Source organism: Pseudoliparis swirei, chromosome 3, assembly GCF_029220125.1.
Source record: "Pseudoliparis swirei isolate HS2019 ecotype Mariana Trench chromosome 3, NWPU_hadal_v1, whole genome shotgun sequence".
Taxonomy (NCBI): Eukaryota; Metazoa; Chordata; class Actinopteri; order Perciformes; family Liparidae; genus Pseudoliparis; species Pseudoliparis swirei.
Genome location: NC_079390.1, coordinates 20,189,062 through 20,200,398, shown reverse-complemented (window position 1 = coordinate 20,200,398; position 11,337 = coordinate 20,189,062). Strand labels below are relative to the sequence as shown.

The following is an 11,337-nucleotide window of genomic DNA, read 5'->3' as shown; positions in this document are numbered from 1 at the left end:
AAAAGGCAAGGAAACCAGCGGAGCTTTCCAGGGCTGCTTTCAAAATAAAAGTGGTGCTTCCGGTGAGAAGGTACACATGGTGGTGGAGTCGTGTTACACAATTCCCGCTTTTATTTTGAAGGTCTGCTCAATTGCTGACAGATGCTCTTGGAAATAAACAGTGTAATAAACGACTTTTATTTTCTTCTTCTAAATATAAACGTGAACGTTAATAGTGAATAGTAAATCAATCAGCTTGTCATGTTTTTTTGGGGGGTGTCTTTCTAGCTCCCGGTTTACTTAAAGAGGAACTTGAAGGTTAAATGTTTTACTGAATTCATATTTTTGGGGGGAAATTACCTTTTGAAAAGTCGATGCAGGATTTTTTAATACATATTTTTAAAGAAGTAAAAGAAGTAGCCCCCTGCCACAATGGCCAATTACTGTACAAATTAAAGTCTGGCATTCAAAATGTTATTCAAATCTAAAAGAATTCACGTTTTGGCCTTTAGGGATCAGTGTAGCTCACTCTAAATCACATTATTAACATGACATCTTCTGATAACGGTTTTATGGCGAAGGTGTCAGGCTGCCCTTAGAGGGCTCCAACAAACAGATTATCAGTTGTTTGGTACTGGGTAGGCAAGTAGAAAACTGTGAATGTGCCTTAAAACCCAAACAATGAGATAATAGAATCAACACCTCTGACCCAGTCTCTGTATCTGCAGTTCATGTTAAACTGAAGCTATCAGCGATCAGATGCTGCTTTCAGCTATCAAGTAAACACTCCATTTAAAGTCAATTTGCCTGCCTTGATTGGCCTTGTTGGGTAATGTAATCCAAGCAAGCGTCCACATTGTAACGATAGGACTTGACACCTGGGTTGCACTAATATATTACATACTACTAAAGTTGTTGTTTGTTTGTTTTAGTTTCGTGGAAATAAGATACGTTGTCGGCATTATTTCCAACTCTGTTCAATAACTGTATTATTGCCTTGTAACATTTTTAGAGCTTACAATTTCACAAACATTAAATTAAACCCAGCAGACACAAAGCAACATGATCATCCAGTTGCATCTATATATTTTTTCCAAGGACAGGTCTAATGATGACCTCACCATAACAATAATTAATCAAATGAAGGTACAGTGTAGCACTTTTGGGGAATCAGTGAGCAGAAATGTAATTACATTTTTTTCTGACTAGTATATTAGTTTAAAGGGATCCCTTCATATTCACATAGTGAGCCGGTCCTCTTTACGGAGTCCAACATGTTGCACCGCAATGTTACTACGGTAGCCCAGAACGGACAAACTAAAAACTGGCCGCACGTTGCATAAATGGCAACATAGTTCTCTGGTTTCTAGAGCCTTAAAAAGTAGGATGGGAGCCAGAGCCTTCAGTTATCAAGCTCCTCTTTTATGGAACCAGCTTCTACCTTCAGTCCGGGAGGCAGACAGTCACCTCATTTGAGAGTAGACTTAAGACTTTCCTCTTTGACAGAACTTATAGTTAGGACTGAATCAGGTTTGCCCTGGTCCAGCCCCTATGCTGCTATAGGGGAATAGGCTGCTTGGGGACATTTAAGGATACACTGAGCTCCTCTCTCCTCTCTCTGGATGAATTTCCATCTCTCCATCGCACATTACTAACTCTGATTCATCCCCGGAGTCTTTGTGACTTCACGTCTCATAGGGTCCATTGGACCTGGCTGTGTGTGATGCCTCTTGCCATGGCCCTCTGAGGCAAATTCGTAATTTGCGATATTGGATACAGAATAAACTGAATTTAATTGGTGCTCTGAGAAAACTGTGGTCACGTGAGCCACAGAGTGTCAACCCATCTGACGTCTGTCGTTCCTAAAGTAGTTAAATATTATTGTAAGGATGGAGCGAGTACCGTGTTTTTGCAGCCTTGAAAAGGAAGAAGTGACCGGAAGGGTGTTTAGTTAGTTGCAATTTGCAACCACACCACTACATGTCACCAAATCCCACACACTGGACTTTTAACTGCTGTCTATTGTCTATTAAATGTCACAATTTCCTAAAGCTCAAGATCTTTCAAATCACTTGCTCTGTCTTACAAAAAGTCCAAAACTCTAACGCCATACCCTTATCTCATACAGTGAAGAAACAACGAAGAAGAACATTAACAATTCAATTGTGAAGTCAAATAAAGGTAACTATATTCCAAATGACCAAATTGTGCAGTTATAAACAACAACTGCCAAATCTTTACAATGGCCTGCACCTAGTGGTGTGAGCAAGTTAAGTCGCCAGGCAGTCAGTATTACAGTCTTAAGTTTCACATCCGAAAGAATAAAAGGTTCTCGAAGCTCTGGAATTTTCCATGACTCACAGATCCCAATAACTTTAAAGAGCAGGGCATCTATGTCTTCAGATAAGCTCTAATTACCTTGAGAATATAGTTGAGTTTCATTTCGTCTGAAAATGTAGAAAGCTGTGTTAGTGAATCCAGAGGTCATAACGTTTATTGTTGCAGGGTGTGCTGATGTAAGATAAAGGCTTCTCTGATGTTCTCAAACTGAAAAAGAGGAAATCCCCCCCACATTTTCAAATGTAACTAAAAGGTATTGCATCAAAACTTCCCCAGTTGATTACTTACGTTAAGACATGTTTTTGGATGACAATTTCTGTGAACATTTAAGCAAATTGAGCATTCTCTTTAAAGATGTGCTAATTGGCACACATTTCCAGAACACAAAGACAACACCACAGCCAGAGACAGCACTGTTGAAAATTATAAATGATCACCTAATTGCAACAGATAAAGGACTCATATCTGTTGTTTTTTTGTTAGACTTTAGTGCTGTGTTCGACACCATTGATCATGACATCCTATTACAAAGACTGGATCACTCGATTGGCATTTCAGGCACCGCACTAAGTTGGTTTAAATACTATTCATCAGATCGATCTCAATTTGTATTTGTAAACGATGAAGCCTCGATGACCACCAACGTTAGTCACGGAGTTCCACAAGGTTCTGTGCTTGGACCAATTTTGTTTACCTTATATATGCTTCCTTTGGGCAAAATTATCAGAAAACAGTCCATAAACGTTCATTGTTATGCAGATGATACTCAATGATATATATCGATCAAACCTAGAGATGCTGCTATAGGCTTATAGGCTGCTGGGGGACGTTTTAGGATACACTGAGCACCTATCTCTCTCCCTCTACTCATGGATGAATTTACATCTCTCCATTGCACATTACCAACTCTGCTTCCTCCCCGGAGTCTTTGTGACTTCACGTCTCATAGGGTCCATTGGACCTGGCTGTGCCTGGTGGGCCGGCCTCCTGCCATGGCACTGCTGATGCGCCCCTCCCCCCCTCCTCTCTACATCCTTCTGTGTCATGGATTGTGGAGGTCTGGATCGTGGTCCATGCCTACTACGAATTATTCATACACTGTCATACTCATTGAATGTGTTATTACTCTGTAATGTGTCCTTCTGTACACATGACATCTATTGCTTCTGTCCATCCTGGAGAGGGATCCTCCTATGTTGCTCTCCTGAAGGTTTCTTCCCTTTTTCCCCCACGAAAGGGTTTTTTCTGATCCGATGTGAGGTTCTGGGACAGGGATCTCGTATGTGTACAGATTGTAAAACCCTCTGAGGCAAATTCGTAATTTGTGATATTGGGCTATACAAAATAATCTGAATTGAATTGAACTGAAAAAAGCAAGTAAAAAAGTTAAAAGAAGTTAAATGAATAGGTTTTACATTTGGAATTTTGGATAACTCTATTTATCAAATTCTAAATCAGACAATACTCGTCATAAAAAATAAAAATAAAGGCAATATTTTTTTGTATTACAAGTTTTCTGAAAGGTTTTGCAGATGACGCATTATCTAATGCTTTTGATGTTATGGCGAAAATATAGCCCAAAATATAAAATTTGACCTGTATATTAAAAAGAATGTTTTAGCAAATGTGTCTTTCCTTAAAAGTGTAATGGCATTACCGTAGCTCATCAAAGATGTATGCGTTTTTTAATCCATTATGTGTAGTGCACTTGTAGCAGTCATGTTTCTGCCTGATCTCCAGTTGCTGGGTAAAATAATTAAAAACACATTTAAATAGGAAAGAAACAGGGAATTAAAATAGTGTTACGCCCTACGTGAGCCAAGAGATAGGTTTCACTTCCCACTACAAACTACTTTATGGTTGTAGGAAATTGTCCTCAGTGCTTTTATTGTTTTTTATATGGTAGATTCTTTAATCCGTATCAGGTGTCATCTTGCGTCACCAGGCTTTCAGATAATAGATATCATATAGTGTTCGTGTGTTAATCATTCAGAATTTTGGTAATGTATTTTTTAATAACCTTTGGTGCAAAAAACCTTTGGGATTAATAAAGGTACATTTGATCGAAATGTATCTTGTCTTAGTTGATGGCTCTGTACTCCAAATACCAAAGTGTAATACCATAAAAGCCACCTACTGCCATGTTATAACCATTAATACATACATATCTAGTTCTTAGCCACGCAAATTCACCAATACCATTCAAGTATTTAGTATTGGAGTATTTAGGTGGAGGTTACAGAAAACTGCTCTCTTGTTGCTGTTGTCCTTGATATTTGTTGTATAAAGTACAGCTTGTGCAGAATGTCATAAACAACTCAATCAGACAAAAAATGACCGGACTTCCGTTGCCGTATCACTACTTCTATATCGACTTGTCATTAAGAGGAATGTGTCTCAATATCATGTTCCAAAACACATTGGCGGTACTGCACAAATGTCAAGACAGCTTCCACAAATATTATCATAACAGTCGAAGAGCAAACAAGAGCAGATTGTTCGTCACGCTGGTAATAACAGGCTGTGAACGATGGGCACATCGGTGTTTGTTTGGTAGCATCTAGTAAAGGGTCCCACAATCCATGGATTTTTGTTTTATATTTAAACATGCTTCTGCTTGGCAATTAGTAGAGATACAACATAATGTCATTTATAGTCACTTTCTAATAAGGTTATCTCTGTCCCATAAACAAGCTTGCATACTACATTTAATTGAATGTAATTAAATAACGAGAACACTGTTTTATCAATTGGGAGGTACATCCAAAGAAGATTCGTATGTCAAGATGATCGTGCATTCATCTCAATCAGATTAGACGTCTGTATTGCTCTTCTGCTTGATTGTGTGCTGGAAAAAGACAATCGCAAAAGCTCCAGCTCAAGTCAAAACACACTGAATTACTCCAGTACTCAAACCACTCCAGTGGCTCCCAGTGCAATACGGAACGACGATGAAGAACTTAATGGTTCGGCTTCCTTAGTACATTTCTGACCCGCTCACTGATTACCACCCAGTCCAATCATGACGGATCATCACGCAGTGGTTGCTCAACTGAAGAGGGAGATCCAGATCTTGTGAGAGATCTTTTTGGTAAAATGGTCCTTTTCTCTGGAACAAACTGACATCCATCATAATTGTGTCTATACCATAGATTAGTTATCTTTTCTTCTATTTCATCTATTTCTATCGATAGTTTTGTTGTTTTAATGCATTTTAATGTGAAGCATCCCTTTAACAACACAGTTGTCCTATTCTCCAGCTTTGGCATGTCAGACAAGCAACAGCTCGTTTTTATCTCTTGCTGCACCCAACCTCACCCAAACAATAAAACAGTATTTAAGTATTTCTGTGCATACACTACTGTTCAAAAGTTTGGGGTCACTTAGAAATGTCTTTATTTTTCAAAGAAAAGCACTGTTTTTTCAATAAAGATAACATTAATCAAAAATACACACTATACATTGTTAATGTGGTAAATGACTATTCTAGGTGGAAACGTCTGGTTTCTAATGAAATATCTCCATAGGTGTATAGAGGCCCATTTCCATCAACTATCACTCCAGTGTTCTAATGGTACATTGTGTTTGCTAATCGCCTTAGAAGACTAATATCTGATTAGAAAACCCTTGTGCAATTATGTTAGCACAGCTGAAAACAGTTATGCTGGTGATATAAGCTATACAACTGGCCTTCCTTTGAGCTTGAAGTTTGAAGAACAAAATTAATACTGCAAATATTAATCATTATTTCTAACCTTATCAATGTCTTGACTATATTTTCTATTCAATTTTCAATTCATTTGATGAATAAAAGTGAGTTTTCATGGAAGACATGAAATTGTCTGGATGACCCCAAACTTTTGAACGGTAGTGTACATTTGACATTTGACAGTGATATTAGCAGGACTTTGGACAGGGCAAGGCTCGCTGTTTCCCTCTCATTAAAGTCTTTGAGTTACGCTAACCAGCTGGTCATGCGCTGTAGACGGGAGATCTCGATCCAACTCTCATCCAACAATCAGCAACTCAAATGCAACTCGCTCACCAAGTGATTATGGGTACAAAGTGTCTTCTCTTTGGATTCCACATGATGTGACCAATGACACAACCTCTGCATGACGGCAACACATGTACACATTTGTACACCAAAACAACTAAATGTTTTCTACAGACTGTTTTTTAAAATAAAGAGTACACATTCAAGTTAACAGTGTCTTTTATACTGGCCATCAATGGGGGAAGTGCTGACTGGGCTATCAGGGATTGTTTTTGGTCACTCGGAAAAATTGTCAGCTGTGACTCTTCGACACCGTTTCCATGTAAATGGCATGCGGCCGTGCTGTGGTGACTGTGTGTTTTCAGCCACAGTCTGCTGAGCAGAGCTCAGACTGGAGGACATGTTGACGGCAACCTCGGTCTGCAAGGCCGAGTTGCCCATTGGATCAATCTTTATTGCTCCAGTTACCGATGCACACCGGCTAGTTTAGGTAGCGCTGCTGACTCAAGGACAAGCTAACGGAAACCAGTGCTGTGACTGCAAGAGAAGGGCAATTCACTCCGTAAGTATTTCTGCAAACTAAGGCCTTCTATTGGGTGTATTGTTATACTGTATTTTCTTTATGATGGTAGAGATCTTGTTTGGTTTAGCCACAAAAACTATTTGGTGAAGGTTGGACAAAGATGGATATTGTACAATGAAACCAATGTTGACTGTTGATAAGAAACAGGATGCGATCAGTGTCACAATCTGTGTTGACCAGACTCTCCCACCCCACCTGTATTCCACGTTGCTTTCATCTGTCATGTTCTTGATTGGCTGCCACCAGGGCACAGGGAGCTTGGACAGACTTTTTGGCAGAGTATTGATTATTTATTTCTCTTCCTATTAAAGACATGCTATCGAAGGACACACATTCGCTAGCAGTTAGCTCGACTTCAGGCTGCTCCTCGTGCTTCGTCCAGCCACACTCCGAGCTCCACTTTTGCCTTTAGGCATTATGGGGAGGTGGTAAGTACTTCCTGACCGATGTCTCCTAAATGTGCAGCAGTGAGTGAGCCATAAAAAACAAATATAGCCCTGTGGTAAGCAATAATAAGCCTATTAAATCAATACATGCCATGTCCCCCTGGCTGAGCTGTGGTAATATATTACAACACAAATGCACACACACACACACACACACACACACACACACACACACACACACACACACACACACACACACACACACACACACACACACACACACACACACACACACACACACACACACACACACACATAAAAGATGGGAGGGCTAGAGATGATGGGCTGGTGTGATAAAGAGGTCATAAAAGCTGAATATCCCCTGGTCTTACAGGAAAAGAAGAAAGTCATCATTGACAGCCTCTCAGGTGAGTAACACAGCTTTCCTCAAAGAAGAAAATCTGGACTTCTCCATAGAATCTCACATGCAGCACAGATGCATCTTTATTACAAAGAAAAACATTCTCAGATATGACCACAGAAAATTTAATCTTTAAAGTAACGTATTTTTTGTGATTGTATGTTTTTGGTTTCTTCTATTTGTCAGGAACAGTGCTATGGATAGGGTCATCAAACAGCAGCTCATATGACCACAATTTTGATTTTATTTCAGAATAGCATTCATTTTAATTAGAAAACTGATGTTGACTCTACATATCAAGTGAATGACGAATTGTAGGTCATTGGAAACTCTTTTCGACAAGTAAAATGTGACTTCAAGTTGATTTTGTGAAGTTTTTTTTTTTGCTGTGCAAAAGTACATCTAAGAAATGTCTTTTTTTAAGAATACGTCGACTGTTTATGACCAAGATATGGTCTAATTTTGCAGATTCCAGCAGCTGCTCGTCATCCAAAAGACATCTTTCAAGACAGACCACTCCTCGGCTTTTGTGGCACTGACACACTGAGACAATGCAGCTGAATCTTCCTTTCCTTGTTCTTTGCCTTCTCGGCACAGGTAAAGAAATACAATAATATCCACATTTGCTTGAGAGAGTTTTCTTGGTAACACCATCTAATAAGGTTCCCAGAGTTATTAAGTTGTAACCAATAGCTTCACTGATGATTAATACATACTTTACTCATGCTTTATAGATCATTAACAAGAGATGTGTTTCCTGTTTGCTATCCAGTTATACATGTTGGAAATCCTTTAATAAATGTTCATGGTTCAGGGAACAAATGTTAATATAATATAATATAACATTAATTATTCTAAGACACACAGTCATTAAGTCTTCATTTGTAATTGTTATACGTTATTTTAGAAGCTAAGTGGTCATACGGTCCAACAAGTCAAAGGGACATTTCACAACCTGGCAATCCAAAAGTTGTTCTCATTAATGCTTTTAACTGATTTACAAAACATTAGTAAGACCATATAACCCCTTTATACATGCTGCCTCAAAAGAAAGTGGTTCCAAATTCTTTTTTATAATGATGTATAACAATGGAAATTATCAGTGGGTTCAGTCATCTGAACATTGGACATTTGAAGGAACAAACGGGACTCTTCTGTGATCTCTTCATATAAAACAGTCCCAAAATATTAGCAGAAAATGGATATGCGTGAAATTGGGTTGAGGAATACTGTTTGAATTCCTACTTAATGATAAATAACTTGTTTAGCTGGGTATGAACTTTTAGCAATTTATTAAAAGTATTTTTTCCTTTTTATTGGAGTAAAACCCGGAGGTTGATAGATGGAGGTCATAGTTTTAGGGTCATAAATGTCGATGGTGTTTGTTTAAAGGCTTAGTCAAGCTGTGGCCCTATTTGGTCAATGATTAGGTTTATTATCTTTGACATTGTTCCTAGAATTAATTTAAAATATATAGTTCTTACACATGCAATAGAGACCACAATCTTAACCCTCAAATATTAAATTGCTCCGTGAATACTGTTGGTTATGATGAACTAAAGACCAATTCACACGTTATCTCAACTCACAGCAAAATTACAAAAATTAAAGTTGAGAAGAAGTCAGCACTTGCGTGCAGTTGCTACCTGCACTGCTGGACATCTCAATCTAAGTCAACATGCATTTTGAATGTGCTATCATATCGGGGACATTTGAATGATTATCCTTCAACCCTTTTCTGTCTTTTTGTTTTCACTGATGCAGTGATCCCGTGTGGAGGGCAGTTAAATTCTACGACCATCAGTCCCTCAAATTCAACATCTAGCATGAATGCCACGACACCTGATCTATCCAGTCCTGGTCCGTCCAGTCCTGGTCCGTCCAGCCCTGGTCCGTCCAGCCCTGGTCCGTCCAGCACTGGTCCATCCAACACTACTGGACCGTCTACAGAAAATGCAACTGTTACGGGAACACCTGCAATCCCGACAGGCGGGTCTGTGGAGGGAGGTTCACCAGAAGGACTCTCATCTGGAGCTATAGCTGGCATTGCCATTGGCTCCATCGCCGGGGTGGCTGCTCTTGGTGAGTACAGTGCAAGCCCACCTTTTACATACACACCTCATTTCTGCGTCCTCAATGACATCATCATCCTGATACCCATTTATCACGATTTGGCAATTTGATATTGAACAACGCAAGGATAAGAAATGTTTCTTTGGCACGACTGCCGCCTCTTGCTGATCACGAACGGCTAAATAAATGCAGACTTCAGAGTTCAGAACAACCCATTGAGAGATGCGCAGTGACTGGGGTTATAGCCCAGTGTGAACCAATGTACTGGTATCACTGTGTGTAGAAGCCCATTCTCACCAATGATCAAAATATTAATCTTGTGAGACACGAAATCCTAATTTAGTGGCTGTTGCCTAAATTGAGATTATGAAATACCCAATCAAACCTTTGACTTTCTAGATCAAAATGATAAGATAATAAATCACATTGACATCCTAATGCTTTCTTTAACTTTTCTTTATTATCTTAAATCTCAAGATAATCGGATCATTTTGGAATTCTGTATTTATTAATTTCCAGGATTTAAGCATTTCTCCTTTTTTATTCCTGTTATTTATTTATGTTTTACATTTTACTAGCAATGATGGGGCTTCCATAACAATCCACTGTCCACCTGAATAGCAATGCAAGGAGAACTGGCAGACAGAAAGAAAAAGTTTCACAAATCATGGATAATTCTCATCATACACAGTACAATAATTAAAAAGAAAGCATGCAGGTTTAGATTGAACAATAAAAAAATAATTGTTTCTACTTTCAGGTGGAGGTATCTTTGGCGCGCTGAAGTACACAAACAGGATCTGAGGCCATTCAAATCCTGACCCCTTCAACTGGACAATGAACATATCTTAATGTCTGACAGGCTCAAATCAGAATAAAACAATATGACATGAATGACTTGGGCCAAGAGGAAGACATTAAAGTAAATTTGACTACTAAATAATCTTCATATCATATTAATCATAAAGACTAACAGTTGAGATATAGATGTTTTTTTAATATACTTATTATATTTGTGTCATGTTTTTTATTCAGTGGTTGAAAACGATGCTTTTAGTTTGAAATAGAATGAAAAGTATTTTTTTAGAATGGATTACATTTAATTGTCGGGAAGGTTTGCTCTATTATACAGTATATATCTTAATATCCTTCACATCTAATAACTTTGGTCTTTTGTATTTCAATATTCAGGGTAGCTAAACAACATGGCAGAATTATTAATAACTACTTTTCTTTTTTACAATAGCAGTCTACAGCGTGTGAATCATGTGCAGGTCGTGGGATCTCAGAGAAAAAATAAATTGGTGACTCAATGCCACTGGGATACGGAAAATGCAGAACAATACTCCTCTTTCTTGCTCTTCTGTGAGAACTAAACAAAAACAGGAGAAAAAACGAATACATTTCATGAATACAGATATTCCTTGAGATATTCTTTTCAGTTGAGTATGTTGTGTTGACTGTTGACTGGGCTCGGAGAAAAAAAGCTTTGTAATCAATCTATACATTTAATAAATGACTGTTTTCCATTGGTCTCTTAATTGATTTATGTGACCTA

At 38.4% G+C, this 11,337-nt stretch overlaps 1 long non-coding RNA gene across 1 annotated transcript; it reads left to right on the top strand.

Annotated features, from left to right (window-relative positions):
- Window positions 1-7,247: 7,247 nt before the first annotated feature.
- LOC130191861 (uncharacterized) lies at window positions 7,248-11,314 on the top strand. Its single transcript, XR_008831272.1, has 5 exons — window positions 7,248-7,327; window positions 7,680-7,713; window positions 8,175-8,303; window positions 9,471-9,788; window positions 10,540-11,314. It is a non-coding gene; the product is annotated as an uncharacterized LOC130191861 (long non-coding RNA).
- Window positions 11,315-11,337: the final 23 nt, after the last annotated feature.